General features: G+C 37.2%; 1 protein-coding gene across 1 annotated transcript in view; it reads right to left on the bottom strand.

The window, feature by feature from the left end:
• LOC140500197 (uncharacterized) overlaps positions 1-18,030 on the bottom strand; it is a 66,382-nt gene that overhangs the window by 5,360 nt on the left and 42,992 nt on the right. The window lies entirely within an intron of this gene.

The following is an 18,030-nucleotide window of genomic DNA, read 5'->3' as shown; positions in this document are numbered from 1 at the left end:
GGTGACAGGAAATGAGGTGAGAGACCCTGAAGTTAAGACCATTAGAACACATCAAAATCATGAAGCCGAGGGACAGGTCTTCAGGTAAGTGTAAAGGTCCTCAAGATATATATTCTAGATCAACTTCACAGCAAGCCTTCAGGCAGGCTAGATATATGGAAAAGACTTCCCTTTTGCAAGGCTTCAGATAATCCCTCTACATGACTTCTGGGGTGACTACATTAATGACTTATTACCCTCAGTCCTTACCACCTCCATTGTGTGAGATGAGTGATCTAACCCTGGGCTTACTCAGGTAACATAGGAAAAGGCCTGAAACAGAAAGTGCCTGGGATCCATTAAGGGATCTGGTCATAGACTGAACAAATGTCAAGAAGGACTGAAGAAACTCAAGAACCAACTATAGTTGTCCAGAGATAACTAACCTGCATGTCTCCTCGGAACATTGTCTTGGTGGGCACCTGTTCAATCTAAAGCTGACCAATGTCTCAGGAGGGTGGGGGGTTGTTGGATATTTGCACTGATATACCTCCCTGGGGAGTTTGGGAACATTTGAGTCAACTAATCCTCCCAAAGTATCTGGAAATATTTCAGTGAACCACTTAAGGGAACCTGATGCTCCTGCAAAGCCTCTGCAGATGCTCATGGAGCATTCAGGAAGGGTTTTCCAACTCCAGTTCAATTAATTCCAGATCATCAGTTCATATGATGAAATAATTATCATCTGGGACTTCTTTTTTCTTCTCAAAAAAGTTATGGATACCTTTACTGTGATTCAATGATTTTATTTTTGAACATTCTTTTATTAGATTTTCTCTCTCCCTTCTATCCCTTCCCCACATATTAAGAAGACAATATGATGTAAGTTACACATAAGAAGTTATGCAAAACATTTCCACGTGTCATGCTCAAAAAAATCAAGAAAAACAGTTTGAAAAGTATGCTTCAGTCTGCAAAGTTCATTCGTTCTCTCTCTGGAGGTAGATAACATTTTTCAGCATGGGTCCTTTGGAATTATCCAGGATCATCATATTGATCCAAGTACCTAAATCAGGCTTGCACAGCATTTGACCCACTGGTCACTCATGGCCTGCCAAAAGATTTTGGGTGGTCCCTGAAAAATGTAGAGGATATAAAAGAAGGTAAAGATGTTAACAAATGCTTTGTCCATGTCCCACTTAGCCCACCTTCTATTAATCACTATTGTGCCCATGATGTGACTTGGCAAGTGGGTTGCCACTGTGCACTCTCTCCTGTTTGACATATGACCAGTGGCAAACAACCATTGTCAATATGTCTCTAGGCTGAGAGGAGCAAGAGTCATATTTTCACGTTATGTTTTTGTGTGTTACTGGAATTGAACAGGGCCAAAGTGAACTCAGGCACATACCAATGCTTCTGGCTCCTGCTCTGAGATGTGTGGCAACAACACGAGGGCTTCTTTCCATCTCTACCTGCAAGGCCACCATCCAAGTGCTTTGTGCTCTCTCCAAGGTCAGACTCTCAGTTCAGTATCTCTTTTTATATCAGCAGTTGCTGTGAGATTTTTTGGTTCTACCAATATGTTTTGGGGCGACTTTGTCAAATTAGCAACAGAAAGAAATGGAAATATCAAATCATAACATAGAGTGTTTAATCTGGAGTGGACAAATAGATAATTGTTCACTTACATGAGAGACAAAATATTTTGCCTGCTTCTCCAATAAATAATTGCCATTTTCAAGGAATTCAATATTTGTCAACATCTAGAATCAAAATATTCTGACTTAAGCTAATTGGACACCAAAGAAAAGCAAATTAAAGCATTCAAATTGCCGACAAATCTCAGTGGGGAATAAGGGTTTTTCAAGAAAGTAAACTCAAAAAGTGAGGTGGCTACTAAGGTTAGCTTCCAGATTTCCAAAAAATTGCTGCTGGGAAGTCTTTTACTGAAGGTGACTTCTCAAGCAGTGTTTATTGATTGTAGTTTCTGGATTATGTCTCGATAAAAACAAAAACATTTTTGAGAAAAAATTAATAATTAATTTTACCTTTGGAAAGCAAGCCACTAAAATCCTATCTACAGCCTGAAGAAGTTTAGTCTATTTTAATTTTGGTCTCTCCCAAATGCCTAGTTGTGCAGGAGCTAAGTATTTCACAGCTGATCATCATTACAATATTGTTATTGTGTGCAATGTTCTCCTGGTCCTGTGCACTTCACTTTACCTCAGTCCATGTAAGTATCCCAAAATTTTTCTAAAACCATCCTGTTTATCATTTCTTATATCATACAACAACCTTTTCCCCCATTCCCCAACTAATGGACACTCAATTTTCAATTTTTGCCACCACGAAAAGAACTGCTAAAATCATTTTTGTTCAAATAAGTCCTTTTCCTTTTCTTTAGTCTCTTTGAGCTACAGACTTAGTAGGTCAAAGGATATACTCAGATTTTTAGCTCTTTGGGCGTAGTTCCAAATTGGTCACTAGAATTATTGGACCAGTTCACAAGTCTACCAATAATGTATTGGTGTCATTATTTATCCACATCCCTTCCAGCATTTGTCAATTTATTCTACATTAGCCAATATGATAATGTATTAGGTGGTATCTTAGACATGTTTGAATTTACATTTCTCCAACTGGTCGTAATTTAGGGCATTTTTTTCATTTGACTATAGATAGCTTTGTTCTCTTCTTCTGAAATCTTCCTGTTCAAGTCCTTTGACTATTTATCAGTTAAGAAATGCCTCTTATTGTTATAAATTGGACTCAACTCCCCATATCATTAAGAAATGAGGTTTTCATTAGAGAAATATGGCTAATTTTTTAAAATTAATTTATTGTCATATGACCTGTGGCGACCACAGGTCTATTGTACTTTCTTAGCAAAATGTAGTTTCTCTGATTACCTGTTTTAATAAATTCAACTTTTACTTTTGTGTTTTCTAAGAATATGATTATTACTCCTATCTTTTTTTAACCCCAGCTGAATCATAACAGATGTAGCTCCAGTTTCTTATTTTTAATCCATCTGTGTCTGTTTCTTTTCTTTTTCTTTAGTCTTTTCTTTTTCCTCAGTTAGATGTAAAATGCAATTAGATGCAATTCCTAAGATTCATTTTTCAAACTTTAAGTTCCAAATTCTCTCACTTCCTCCCTCACCACTTCCTCACCCCCGACTAAGAAGGCAAGCAATTCAATATGCGTTATACACGTGTAGTCATGCAAAATACATCTGTAATAGTCACATTGCAAAAGAAAACACTGACAAAAAAAAACTCAAGAAAAATAAAGTAAAAAAATGTGCTTCAACCTGTATTCAGACACCATCAGTTCTTTCTCTGAGGTTTGATAGCATTTCTCATCATAAATCTATCAGAATAGTTTTGAATCATTACATTACTGAGAATAACTAAGTCACTTCCAGCTCATTATCTTACATTATTGTTGGTACTTTGCACACAGCAAATTTCACTTTGCATTAGCCAATGGAAGCTTTTCCAGGTTTTTCTGAGAGTATACTGCTCATCATTTCTAAGAAAACAATAGTATTATATTATATTACATTCATGTGCCACAACTTGTTCATCCATTCCCCAATCAATGGGCATTGCCTCAATTTATAATTCTTTGCCACCACAAAAAGCTGCCATAATTATTTTTGTACATTTGAACCCTGATCCCTTCTTTAGGATCTCTTTGTGATACAGACCTAGTAATTGTATTGCTGGATCAAACTGGTAAAACTGATATGCGCAGTTTTACAGCCCTTTGGGCTCCATGATACTTTCCTGAAAGATGATTTCTAGGCTCTTTTTTTGATCATGACTTTCAGGTAGTTCTATAATTTTAAATTAACTCTCCTGGATCTGTGTTTCAAGCCAGTTGTTTTTCCAATGAGATATTTCACGTTGTCTTCTATTTCTTTTTTATTCATTTGGCTTTATTTTATTGTTTCTAGATTTCTCATAAAGTCATAAGCTTCTATTTGCTCCATTCTTAATTTTAAGGAATCATTTTTTTGAGTAACCTTTTGCACCTCCTTTTTCATTTTGCCAATCTTGTTTTTAAGTCACTCTTCTTCTCATTAGCTTTTGAACTTCTTTTACCATTTGGTCTAGTCTGTTTCTTAAGGTGTTATTTTTTCAGTATTTTTTGTCTCCTACACCAAAATGTTGACATATTTTTCATGACTTTCTTGCATCCTCTCATTTCTCTTCCCAATTTTTCCTCTACTTGTCTTACTTGATTTTCAAAATCCTTTTTGAACTCTTCCATCGTCCAAGACCAATTCATATTTCTCTTGGAGGCTTTAGATCACAGGTTCTGAAAGTGAATGATATTGCCCCTAAGAGGTGCTAAAAAACCCAGGGTGGATGGTAGTAGCCTTAGGTGCAACTGAGGGCTGGTGATTAAAAGTAAGGGGGCAGTGAAAGCATGAAGAAAGAAGAAATTTTTTTTAAAATATTTAACAATCACTGCCATACAATTGAGATTTTATCCCCCCCACACCTATCCCCCACTACCCCCCTCCCTCCCCACGACTGCATGCAATTCTGTATAGGTTCTACATATACTTTACTATTGAGTACATTTTCACTATAGTCATGCTATGTAGTCGGACTAAAATAAATGGAAGAAATCATATAACAAATCAAAACATGATACACAAAAACATACGCATACACAAACATGATCTGCTACATTCTGTGAATGACTTCCATATTTCTTTCTCTGAGTGTGGAAGGCATTTTGCCTTAGAGAACCACCATTGGGATTTTTTTTTTTAAGAAGTTCTTGCATTATTACGAAATTCCAAGTCTACCAGAAAAATCTCTCTCACACTGTGGTTGTTGCTATGCACAAAGTTCTCCTGGTTCTGCTCCTTTCACTCAGCATCAGGTCATATAAGTCCTTCCAGGCCTCTCTAAAGTCTTCTTGTTCATCATTTCTTATGGCACAATAGTACTCCATTACATTCATATACCATAATTTATTCAGCCATTCCCCAATTGATGGACATCCCCTTGACTTCCAATTTTTGGCAACTACAAAGAGTGCTGCTATAAATATTTTTGTACATGTGGGACCCTTTCCCATTTTTATGATCTCTTGGGGATACAGTCCTAGTAGCGATATTGCTGGGTCAAAGGGTATGCACATTTTTGTAGCCCTTTGGGCATAGTTCCAAATTGCTCTCCAGAATGGTTGGATGCACTCGCAGCTCCACCAACAATGAATTAGTGTTCCAACTCTCCTACATCCTCTCCAGCATTTATCATTTTCTTGTTCTGTCATGTTTGCCAAAATTATAGGTGTGATGTGGTACCTCAGAGTTGTTTTGATTTGCATCTCTCTAATCAATAGTGATTTAGAGCATTTTTTCATATGATTATAGATATCTTTAATTTCTGAAAAAAGAAAATTTTTAAAAATCATTCACACATGATTCATCTATTGTATAACAGAATAAAAGTCATAGTGATTATGCTATTTTTCAAATAAACACACAAAATCCAAATTATTACTGATCAGAGGTCAAGTCTACTAACAGGTCTTAACAAGCAAATGGTGGCAGGTGAGCATGTTGTGCCTTCTCAGAAAGTCCAGCATGCATCAGCAGGAATATGTGTGTGTAATGATTTGCTTACAATTTGATACTGTATGGATACATGACACAGTACTGCATCATCAAAATTCCAATGCAGGGAAAAGTACACACATTTACAATAAATTAATAAATCTGAGATGCATCATTTTAAAATATATATACATATACGTGTGTGTTCGTCCTTTGTTGCCAAAGAAGACCATGCCATCATAGAAATAATGACATGACTTGCACTTGACTTTGTTTTGAGTGAGGGAGGGCTGTGCAGGTCACCAACCTCACTTCTCCTCCAGAGCCATCTGAATCCAGTGACCAGATATTCATCAGGATGACTGAAAATGACCCAGGATGAGGCAAGGCAATTGGGATTAAGTGACTTGTCTAAGGTGACACAGCTAGTGAGTGTCAAGTGACTGGGGTGAGATTTGAACTCAGGTCCTCCTGATTCCTGCACTGGTGCTTTCTCCACTGCACCACTAGAGACCCGATATATACATATATATCTTTTTTAAAAAGGATGAAAATTTAAAAAAAACATTAAAGTGGTAAAGAAAGTAAATATGGAGCGGGGGGCACTGAGTAATTTTTCTTGAAAGGGCAGTTGGCATTTCCAACGGATAAATGAACAAAAGATTTGAATAGACAATCTACAGATAAAGAAATTAAAGCTTTCTATAGACATAAAACAAAATGCCCTCAATCACTATCGATTAGAGAAATGCAAATCAAAACTACTCTGAGGTACCATATCACATCTATCATATTGGCTAACATGACAAACAGGAAAATGATAAATGTTGGAGAAGATGTGGAAAAATTGGAGCATCAATATGAACTGATCTTCAAGGTATTTTGGAACCATTCTGGAAGGCAATTTGGAACTATGACTAAAGGGCTATAAAATTGTGCATATTCTTTGACCCAGGAATATTATTTCTAAGTTTATATCCCAAATGGATTATAAAAATGGGAAAAGGACACACAAGTACAAAAATATTTACAGTAGTTCTTTTTATGGTGGCAAATAAATGCAAATTGAAAGGCACACTATACCAAGCTTTGCTGGTTTGTGCACCTGTTTCACAGACACTGTTAGGAATATGTAAGTTTTCAGTTCTTCCAAGGTGTTATGATCCACGGAGGGGGTGTTTACTACTCTCCTGACCTTTGCTCTCATCTGTAAGTGATCACAAGCACTTTTTTCTATCCTGAAACTATTAGAAAGGTCCCTACTCTACTGCCACCACAAGCTCTTCCATGCTAGTGCTCCTCCTTGCCATGGGACTGCTACCCAGGGCTGACATCTAGATCTGAGTTTAGGTAAAGCAAGATTCCTGCCATAGTGCTAGCAAAAAGACTCCTGCAATCTCCTTGTGACCAATTGTGTGACTCCATTACCATGTGTCGGCTGAGAGCTCTGGAAGCAACTACTGCTGATTCAGTCACTCTCAAGGCCAGCTCCTGGTTTGCTGGGGCCATGGCTGTGCTGGTATGACTTGACTGGACTACACTCTACTCTTACCCAGGTGTAACAGACATTTCCTATAGACCTTCTAAGTTGTCTTTGGCATCTGTGGACTCAGGGGTCTAGAAACTGCCACTACTGCCAGTGATTCAGTCACCCAGAGGTCATCTCTACATTTGTTGGGGCCCAGTCTGTGCTGGTGCAGCCTGTACTAGACTGCACTCCTTTCTCATCCTGGTGCAAGAAACCTTTTCTGCCACCCTTCCAAGTTAACTTGGGCTATAAAAGTTTGTTCACTCCATGTTGTTGCGGGTTCAGCTGCTCTAGAAATTGTTTAGAGTCATTTTTAAAGGTATTTGTAGGCAGTTGGACATCAAGAGAGTCTCTGCCTTTACCGTGACGCTTTGGCTCTGTCTCCTGTCTCTCTGTTTCACATGTTTCTTGTAAACAAAATATTAGATTCTGGTCTCTAATCTGTTCTACTATCCACTCCTGTTCTGTAAGTGAGTTCATCCCATTTATAGTCACAATTATGATTACTGTGTAATTTTCTCCATCTTATTTCTTCTGATTATTCTTCTCTCTCTCTTTCTTTTTACCTTGTCCCCTCCTCAAAAGTTCATTTCAGTTCTGACCATGATCTCTTTTAATCCTCCCTCCCTTTTATCACCTTCTCTTTCTCTTACACCCTTCACTTTTTATTTCATTGTTGAGTAGATAGAGCTTTATGTTCCCTAAATCTGCATGTATATTCTTCCCCTTTGAACTAATTTTAATGAAAGTAAGGTTCATGTTCCCCACTGTCCCTCTTTATTTTCCCCTCCATTGTAAAAACTCTTCTTTGCGTGTTTTTCACATGATATAATTTTCCCATTATTCTTCTCCCATTCCTCTTCTCCCAGAGCATTTCTCGTTTTCACACTTTCACTGTTTTTTAGCATCCCAACATAATCAACTCACTCTCATGCCTTCTATCTATATAGAATTCTTCTAACTTCACTAATAATGATAAAATTAATACGAGTTAGAACTATCATCTTCTCACAAAGGTATGTAAGCAGTTTAACCTTACTAAGTCCTTATGAATTCTCTTTCATATTTTCCTTTTTGTGTTTTTCTTGAGTCTTGAGTTTGAATGTAAGATTTTCTGTTTAATTCTGGTCTTTCCACCAGTAATGCTTCAAAGCTCTCTGTTTCATTAAATATCTATTTTTTCTCCTCAAGGATTATATTCAGTTCTGCTGGGTAGGTTAATATTGGTTGTAAACCTATCTCCTTTGCCTTTTGGAATATCGTATTCGAATTCCTCTGCCCCTTTAAAATGGAACCTACTGAATCTTGTGTGATCTTGACTTTGCTTCCATGTTATTTGAATGGTTTTTGTCTAGCAGCTTGTAATATTTTCTCAATGACCTGGGGTCACTGGAATTTGACTACAATAATCCTGGGAGTTTTAATTTTGGGGCTTCTTTCAGAAGGTGGATTTTTTCAATTACTATTTTACCATCTAGATATGAGATATTAGGTCAGTTTTCCTTAAAAATATTCTTGAAATATTATGTTTAAGCTCTTTCACTGATTATGCCTTTTAGGCAGTCCAATAATTCTTAAATTATCTCTCCTAAATTTATTTTCCAGGTTAATTTTTTTCAATGAGATATATCATATTTTCTTCTATTTTTAAACTCTTTTTGCACTCTATTTTAGTACTTCCTAATGTCTAATGGAGTCATTAATATCCTCTTGCTCATTTCTATGTTTTAGGAATTATTTTCTTTCATGAGATTTTGTACTTCTTTTACCATTTGGCCAATTCTGTTTTTTAAGGTGTTATTTTCTTCAATACCTTTGGTGGCTCTTTTGTCAAGCTAAGAATTTTCTTTTCATAATTTTCTTCCATCACTCTCATTTCTTTCCCAATTTTATTCTACTACTCTAGCATCTTTCTTTAGTTCTTAGAGGAATTATTTTGGGCTTGTGTCCTATTTGCATTTTCCTTTGACTCTTTGCTTGTAGATGCTTTTACATTGTTGTCTTCTACATCTGTGTTTTTATTTTCCCTGCCACCACAGTAGCTTTTTATGGTCAGGTTCTGTTGTTGTTGTGGTTGTTGTGGTTGTTGTTGTTGTTGTTGTTTGCTCATTTTTTCAGACTATCTCTTGATTTAAAACTTTGTTTTATTCAAGTTGGGCTCTGTTCATTTTGGGGTGTGAAGGCACTATTCTAAACTACAGGCTTTTTTGTGTTGATATTTTTGGAGCTACTTCTGGGGATCTGGGTGTTTTCTAGCACTTCCAATGTGGTGTTAATCTGGAAGAGGCATAGTCATAAGTTCCCTGACCTGTGTTCTGGTTTTTATTCAGGAAGACTCCTCCTTCCCTGCAGTCACAAGTACTAATGCTCCTCTCTACCCTGGATATCTGACCAAGGCTTCTGTTCCCTTGTGACTGACCACAGGTGCTCCACTCCACCCTAAAAAATGAAACAGAGAACTGCACATGGGCAACTGAGTTAACATACAGAACCTGGTCCTGTACCCAGTGTTGGCTAAGTGTCCTCTGTAATCTCTTTCTGATGAAGTATCCAATCTCCTTACAATCTCTGGGCTGAGAGTTCTTGAATTTCTGCAGACACTGTGACAGTCACCTCCAAGGCTGACCTCTGATGTTGCTGCATATGTGCTCGAGGCTGGCGCCCACCCTAGTATCATAAGCTTCCTTGTTCAACCTCCTGAGTCATTTTGGACTGAAAGTATGGCTTATCCCAAACTTTTGCTGGTTCTGCCAATCCAATAATCAATGAAATGTTATTTTAAGGTTATTTGAAGTGGAATATGGAAGAGTTTAGCTGGGTTGTCCCTGCTACTCTAACATCTTAACTCCTTTCCTGCACTATATTTTAAAATCTAAAAGTCATTTTTAGCTCATGAGTTCTGCATTTGGCCTTTAAGTCATAGTACAATAGGGAACTACTTGTAAATATTGGAAAGTGGAGACAACTGAAGGAGAAAAGAATTAACGAGAAGCTACATTTGGGTGCAAATTGTGTAACTAGAAAGGAAATGATAGATGAAGAAAAATTAAAATATTTTAGTGTCTAAATAATATTTATTAATAACCAGGTTTTTCTCCTTGTGCTGATGAATAGAAAAGAGAACTTTGCAATAAACCTACTCCTTGCCTGATGGTAGTCCCTACTAACCCTGTTCAGTTCCAAAACTCCACCTTTACCCAGTAGTGGTTTTTGTAGTATGAACTTCAGGGAATGCATCACTGTGTTTCCCCAACACCTTGACTCAGGCTTCAACCAAAACCTTGTTTCTTCCAGCCTCTTCTGCTCCCTCTCCACTCTCACTGGTTTCAAATGGCATTGTTGTTATTTTTTTTTTGGACCTTTAATCCTAGGGGAAATGAATACAATTCTTTGATGTTAAGAGAGAATACCTGTGTCACACAGAACAGACAAACTGCCATTCTAAGAATCCAAACCCCACTGCAAAATAAGAAACCTATTCAAATTTGATTGTTAACCAAAGTCTTGTTAGCAGTTGCCAAATCTTGTAAAGGTTAGCTGTACATTTCTTCAGCTTCCTATTTCTACTCTCACCACAACCATTCCAATTCAGGCAGGCCCTGATCACCTTTCTCATGGACTTTTGCAGTGACCTCCTAACTGATCTCTTAGTATCCAGTCTTTCTCCTCTTCAAAGCATACTTCAAAGAACTGACAAATTGTTATTCCTAAAGTTCTGACCATTCCCCACTCCAGAGGCTTCATGGGGCTCCTTGTGCCACTAGGATAAAATATAATTATCTCTGTTATAGATTTAAAGCTCTTCACAACTTTTTTCAATCTCATTGACAATACATGATATTTTTCTCCAACAAAATTCTCCTACTTTCTCTTGTACATACATAATATTTCATTTCTACCATTGCTGGTCCTTATAGAAACTGGCAAACTTTATAGTTTCTTATCTTGATATTCCAAGTCTATTTGTTGTGCCCTTGTGTGTTCTCAAAGCCCTCCAGTGACCTAACATAGATCATCTCTTGGTTTTATGGCCCCAAATGGCTATGATAGTTGTACATAGTCACACTGCACAGAAGAATGAATGGGAAAGTGGGGAGAAGAGAACAAATAGGGGATAGACCCATAGGTACAAAAAACTTTGCAGAAGCACTTTTTCATTGTATCAAAGAAACAGAAAAAAAAGTGGGTGCCCATAAATTGGAAAAAGACTAGACAAATCATGGCATATGAATATAGTGGAATATTGTTGTGCTGTGAGAAAGAGGAATATGAGAGGTTCAGAGAAAATTGAGAAGACTTGTATGAATTAATACAGAGTGAAGTGAACAGAACCAGGTGAATAGTTTATACAAATAACTAGCATAATGGAAATCATGTAAACTACGAAAAAATTCAAGGCTTTAATGTGGTGACCAATTAGGACTGATGTAAATGCATCCTCTTTTGTGACAGAGAGGTAATAGACTATAAGAATATAAAGAAGCACATATCTGTAGCTATAGTCAATATTTTGATTTGTTTTGCTTACCACATTTTCATTGGTTATAAGGGAGGACTTTTATCTGGGGAACAGTTGATGCCCAAAAAGGTGGGGGGGAGGAGAAGGGATCACCAATGAGATGTTAAAACAATACAAAAAAGAGAGGATTTTCTGGAAAAAAATCTCGACACAATTTAATTCATAAACAATAAGATCCACAAGTGATGAAGAGGAAAATCTTTCAGATACAATGGAAAGGTCACTTGAACAACATAAGACTATTCTACACTAAGAGCAGCTAGAGGTCCAGTGGATGGAATGCTGACATGGTGTAGAGAAATATCTATATTATTTTGCTGTCCTTTTTGGAAGACACTATAAGTTTTTTTTTCAGTTTAGCTTCTCCAAAAATTTGTTCAGTTCTGTATTTCCCTTTTCTTTTATCCTTTATTTAGACCAATCCAAAAGTGATAGAATAATATTTAAGTCTCCCATCACTATTGTGCTGTTATCTACACCATGTACAATTTTTACAAAACTTGACCATGTCAGTATCTCTGTGATATTACAAACGAATGCAAAAATTGAGAAATAATCCATACGTAATTAAAGTCCATGATGTAATAAAAACAGGAATTGATTCAAGGACCACCAACAAAGGATATACACGCAAATGGAGACTTAGCAATAAAATTTTAACTAATGAGTTGTCAAAGAACAAATTATAGAAATAGATAACTAATAAACATATAAAAGAAAATTATAATGAATAAACAAAATATAAAAATATTTGAGATGTAGCTAGTATAGTGCTCAGAGGGAAATCATATATTAATAAAACAGTGGATTAACTAACTAAATACGAATTTTGAAAACTAGAAACCCAACAAAAAAATTGAAAATAAGCCCAGAAGAGGAGCTATTAAGTATTAAAAGGGGAAATAGATAATTTGTGAACAAAAACCCACCTAGAAGTGATATACAAAATTAAAAGCTAGTTCTTTGAAAAGACAAAGTGGATAAACTCTTAGATAATTAGACTTTAAAAAAAATCAAATCAAATCAATAAAATAGTAAATAAGTGAGGGAAGATCATAACAAAGTCAGAAGAAATAAGAACAATGATCAAAACATGCAGTGCAGCTATATGCAAACAAAAGCAGAGGGGAAAAGAGCCAAGATGGCAAAATAGAAGGACCTACTTCTGTCCCCTTAGCCCATAAAATAACTGTAAAAATGATTCTAAACAAATTCTAGAGCAGCAGAGGACACAAAACAATAGAGTGAAGGAGATTTCCAGCCCAAAATAACCTGGGAGGCCCACAGGTAAGGTCTATCACACCAGGCTCAGAGCAGTGTGCAGCCCAGCCTTAGTTGCGTTACATGGACAGGACTGGAGCAGACTTCAGGGTGTGCACAAACACCAAAGACAGATTCAAATGTCAGAAAGAAAGCTCTTTCACCTAGATGAAAGTGGGGCATGGGTCTGGCCCCAGCCCCAGCCTCAGGATGGCATTAGTCACTGTGGCTGCATCCACTTTTGGAGCCCTTGACCTAAAGACCCTGGAGGAATTGAGCAGCTGATCTGGATCTCAGCCCTGAGTGGTGGTCCTGGGGTAAGGAGGAGCACTGGTGCTGGCATGGTAGGAACTAGTGGTGGCTGTGGAGAGGGAAACTTACTCACAGATGCTGGGCAGAAAAGAGTGCTTGTGATTGCTCACAGACAAGAGCATAGGCCAAGGCAGGAGTAAATTCCTCTTCCTTGTTTCTGCCACCTTTAAGGAACAGAGAACTTACAGCTCCCTAGAGCTTACCCTCCATTTGAAAAAGGATTCAAAAGTCAAGTAACTAACTGGCAAAATGTCCAAGAAATGGGAAAAAAATTGGAACATAAAAGGTTACTTTCTTGATGAAAAGGCATTTTCTTCCATCCTTTCAGATGAGGAAGAACAAAGCATACCATCAAAAGAAGATATGAAAGTCAAGGCTTCTACAACCAAAACCTGCAAAGAAATATGCAATGGTCTCAGATCATAGAAGAGCTCAGAAATGATTTTGAAAATCAAATGAGAGAAGTGGAGGAAAAATTGGGAAGAGAAATGAGAATGATGCAAGAAAATCACGAAAAGCATGTCCACAACTTACTAAAGGAGATCCAAAAAAATGCTGAAGAAAATGACACCTTTAAAAAGACACTAACCCCAATGACAAAAGAAGTTTCAAAAGCCAATGAAGGGAAGATTGCTTTAAAAAGCAGAATTGGCCAAATGGAAAAGGACTTTCAAAAGCTCGTTCAAGAAAATAGTTCATTAAAAATTAGAATGGAACAGATAGAAGGTAATGATTATGAGAAACCAAGAAATTATAAAACAAAACCAAAAGAATGAAAATGTAGAAGACAATATGAAATATCTCATTGGAAAAACAACTGAAATGGAAAATAAATCCATGAGAGATAATTTAAAAATTATTGGTCTACCTGAAAACTGTAATCAAAAAAAGAGTCTACAGATTATCTTCCAAGAAATTATCAAGGAAAACTACACTGATATTCTAGAACCAGAGGGAAAAATAGAAATGAAAAGAACTCACCAATCATATCCTGACAGGGCTAATAAAGGAAAACTCCTAGAAATATTGTAGCCAAATTCCAGATTTCCCAGGTTAAGGAGAAAATATTACATGCAACTAGAAAGAAACAATACAAGTATTGTAGAAATACAATCAGGACAACACAGGATTTAGCAGCTTCTACAGTAAGGGATCAAAAGCCTTGGAATATGATATTCCAGAGGTCAAAGGAGATAGGATTAAAACCAAGAATCATCTCCTCAGCAAATCTGAGTATAATAATTCAGGGGGGAAAATGAAATTTCAATGAAATGGAGGACATCCAAGCATTCTGGTTGAAAAGACCAGAGCTGAATAGAAAATTTTACTTTGAAATAGAAGAATCAAGAGAAACATGAAAAGTTAAACAGGAAAAAGAAGTCTTAAGAAAATCATTAAAGTTGACCTGTTCACATTCCTACATGGAAAGATGTTATTTGAAACACATGAGACCTTTTTCAGTATGAGGGTAGTTAAAAGGTATGTATGTATGTATATATGTATACATACATGTGTGTATGTATGTATATGTAGATGTGTAAAGATATGCATGTATGTGCATATTATATATGTACAGGTTTGTATATGCACATGGGTGTATGTGTGTATGTGTATATACCTACACATAGATAGATAGATATACCTATATAGATATATACATATATATATATATATATACATATATATATATATACATACACACACACACACACACACACACACACATATAGACAGAGGGCACAGGGTGAGCTGAATATGAAGGGAGAATACCTAAAATAAATAAAAATTTTCTGTTGAATGGAATGTACTAGGAGTAAGAGAAAGGGAGAGGTACAGTGTAGCAAGTTGTGTCACATAAAAGAGGGAAGAAAGAGGTTTACAATGGAGGGAAGAGGGGGGAAATGAAAGGAAATAATTGAGTCTTACTGTCATGGGATTTGACTTAAGGAGGGAATAACATACTCAATTGGATATGGAAATCTATTATTCTGCAGGAAGGCAAGGGGTAAGGGGATGGAAGAAGGAAGAAAATAGAAGGGACAGAAAATTGGGGAAAGGGATAATCAGAAGCAAACACTATTGTTGGAGGACAGGTCAAGGGAAAAAATGGAGCAAATGAAGGCAAGGATAGGACAGAATGAAATATGGTTAGACTTTTTCAACATGACTATTATGGAAGTGCTTTTCATTGTTACACATATATGACCTATATTGAATTGCTTGTTTTCTTAATGGGGGTGGGTGGGGAGGGAGGGAGAGAATATGGAACTCAAAGCTTTAAGAATGAAATTTTAAAATTATTTTAGCAAGCAGCTGGAAAATAAGTTGTACAGTAAGTGGAGTATAGAAATCTATTTTTCCATACAAGAAAATAGAGGGGATGGGAGATGGAAGAAGGGTGGGTAATAGAAGATGGGACAGACTGGAAGAAGGGGTGGATGGGGTTCATGTTGTCCTGTACTGAGAAATGTGCATAGATGGAGAGAAAATTTTGAATTTAAATTCTTGTAGGAGTGAATTTAAAGAACAGAAAAATAAATAAATTATATATTGAAAAAAATGAAAATGCAAACAAAACCAAAAACATAAAAGAAATAAAGTTATCCTTCAAAAAATGTTAAGTACTCAAACTAGCAGAAGTACAGAAACAAAACTTAAATAACTCTATCTCAGAAAAGGAAGCATATAGCTTCAAAGGAGCTACCAATTTGGTGCTTATAGATGCACAACATTCATCTGAAGAGCATTCTATTCCACTGGGAGAAGTCTTCACATGCTTTGGATAGACATCCTTCTAACTCACCAATGGGTATGAGGACTGTAGATAACCCTCAACCTGATTTAGAATGTCTGCCAAGACAGTTTTATTAGGGTATGGCCACTGTGCTCACTGCAGCTTCTTGGATTCACTAGTGAAAGCTGGGTGACAGATGGACACCAAAAGTGGATGAACAGCTCTGAAAAGCATTTGAAAAACCCTAACACCAAGGATGTTAGTCCTCCCTGAACTTCCTATATGCCCTTTGAACTTCGCTAGTAGATACATGATTAGAGAGAAGAAGACAGATACAAGAGATATTATGGAGGCAGAAATGACAAGGTTCCAAAACTGGTGGCATATCTGGGGTGAAGGTGAGGAGTGTGGTCAAACAATCTTATCCTTTCTACAACACATAAAATAAGTCATCCCCTGAGCCTCTCTGACAGACCTCTAGCAATGAGGTAGGTGTTTTCCTCCTGGATATGTGATCCCACTGATCCACTGATTTCATCATGAGTAAAGCTCTTTCCCCTTCTCAAGTGATCAGAACAAGAGGTTGATTTTATTTTTGCAAAGACTTCATTTAGAGAAAGAAAGATTGATCAAGCCAAGAACATTCTACTAAGTTTGTCCATGATCTTTCATGATGTTTTTTCAGGTTTACTCAGCAGCGGGCAAACCTTGATTTGAGCCTTCATTAGTGCCACCAATTCCAGCCGGTGACACTGGCCTCTCAGCTTTTCACAGTCACTCTGTCCAAAGAATATGTGTCTTGTCCAGAAAGGCCCAGAAATCTTTGAATATTTCAGAAGGCCTGGAATGAAAGGTGGAAAACATTCATTTCATTGGACGTAGGTGATGGAGAAGAGAAAAGAGTTAAAGATAATCAGAAAGTAGCCAACATTGGAAAGTAAATGATGATACCATAGACAGATTAGCAAAGTCAAAAGAAGGATTAGGTTTGAGGAAGAAAGATAATGAACTTGGCTTTGGGCAAAAGGATGATTAGCATGATAGGGGAGTGAGGGATGAATCAGACAAGTAATAGAACAGAAGCAGGAACATATATTGGGAGATTTTTACAATGATACAAGTATATAGCTTTGAGTGCCTGTGTTATGGGATAGAAATGGCGACAGAGAGGAGGCGGTAGATATAAGTAATGTGTTAAAGACGGAATTGATGAACTTGTAACTAAACAAGACTCTCCTTTACAGCTTTACCAATGTCCTAACACCTATCCCTCTAGCCTCAACTTGGAGTCCTTTAGGAATAAAGAATCACTATCCCACAGGGAAACCCATTCAGTTTCAGTACATTTTTGATGGTTTTTCCCTTAGACTGAGCCAAAATCAGCCCATTTGAAACTTGCATCCAGTTCGGTCTTCTGGAACCAAGAGAAAACCAAGCATAATTCCTATTCCTCATGACAATATTTCAACTGCATAAAGGGTTTTTGTCCCCTAAAGTAACTGGAACTGGGAGTTGCTTGTCCAAAAGGATGCTGGGGGAAGGAAAAAGCTGGAAACACTCCAAAGAATTAGCCAAGGTCTGATATTGGCCACTTCAGCTTTACAAGGGCTCTACCTTACTGGAGTCCTGCTTCAAGGCCCCCATTTCTCATCTGCTACACTGTTCCCTCCATTCTACCCCAGGTGCTCTGCAGCCAGAGAGGTTGCCTCCAGGCTGAACAAGGTTTCAGGGATCATGGCATCAAGGTAGGTCTGCATGATTATAAGTCCCTAGTGTCCCTACCACAGCCCCCATCCCCTCCAACTGCTGGCATATTTTTGTTCCAGGTGTTCCTGTGGTCATATCACTGTGCTTTCTTTCCAGTCCCCCACAGTGATACATGGCCAACCTAAAACCCTGAAAGCAATGGGGCCCTGGCAAGCCTACAGAGGTTCTTAAGGAGGATTCATAGACCTCAGCAAAATGTGTCAAAGCATTTAAATATGTATATGTTCTTAAAGTGAATACAAAAGCCAAGCAGAGCTGATATGGATCTACAAAGACAATGCACAGACCCTGACAAGGTTACACTGAAGTGTACAGAGGATGTACAGGTTCGGCATACAATGCTTCAT

Source organism: Notamacropus eugenii, chromosome 4 (assembly GCF_028372415.1).
Source record: "Notamacropus eugenii isolate mMacEug1 chromosome 4, mMacEug1.pri_v2, whole genome shotgun sequence".
NCBI lineage: Eukaryota > Metazoa > Chordata > Mammalia > Diprotodontia > Macropodidae > Notamacropus > Notamacropus eugenii.
Note: the sequence above shows the minus strand (reverse complement) of the source record. Positions and strands in the feature narration are given on the sequence as shown.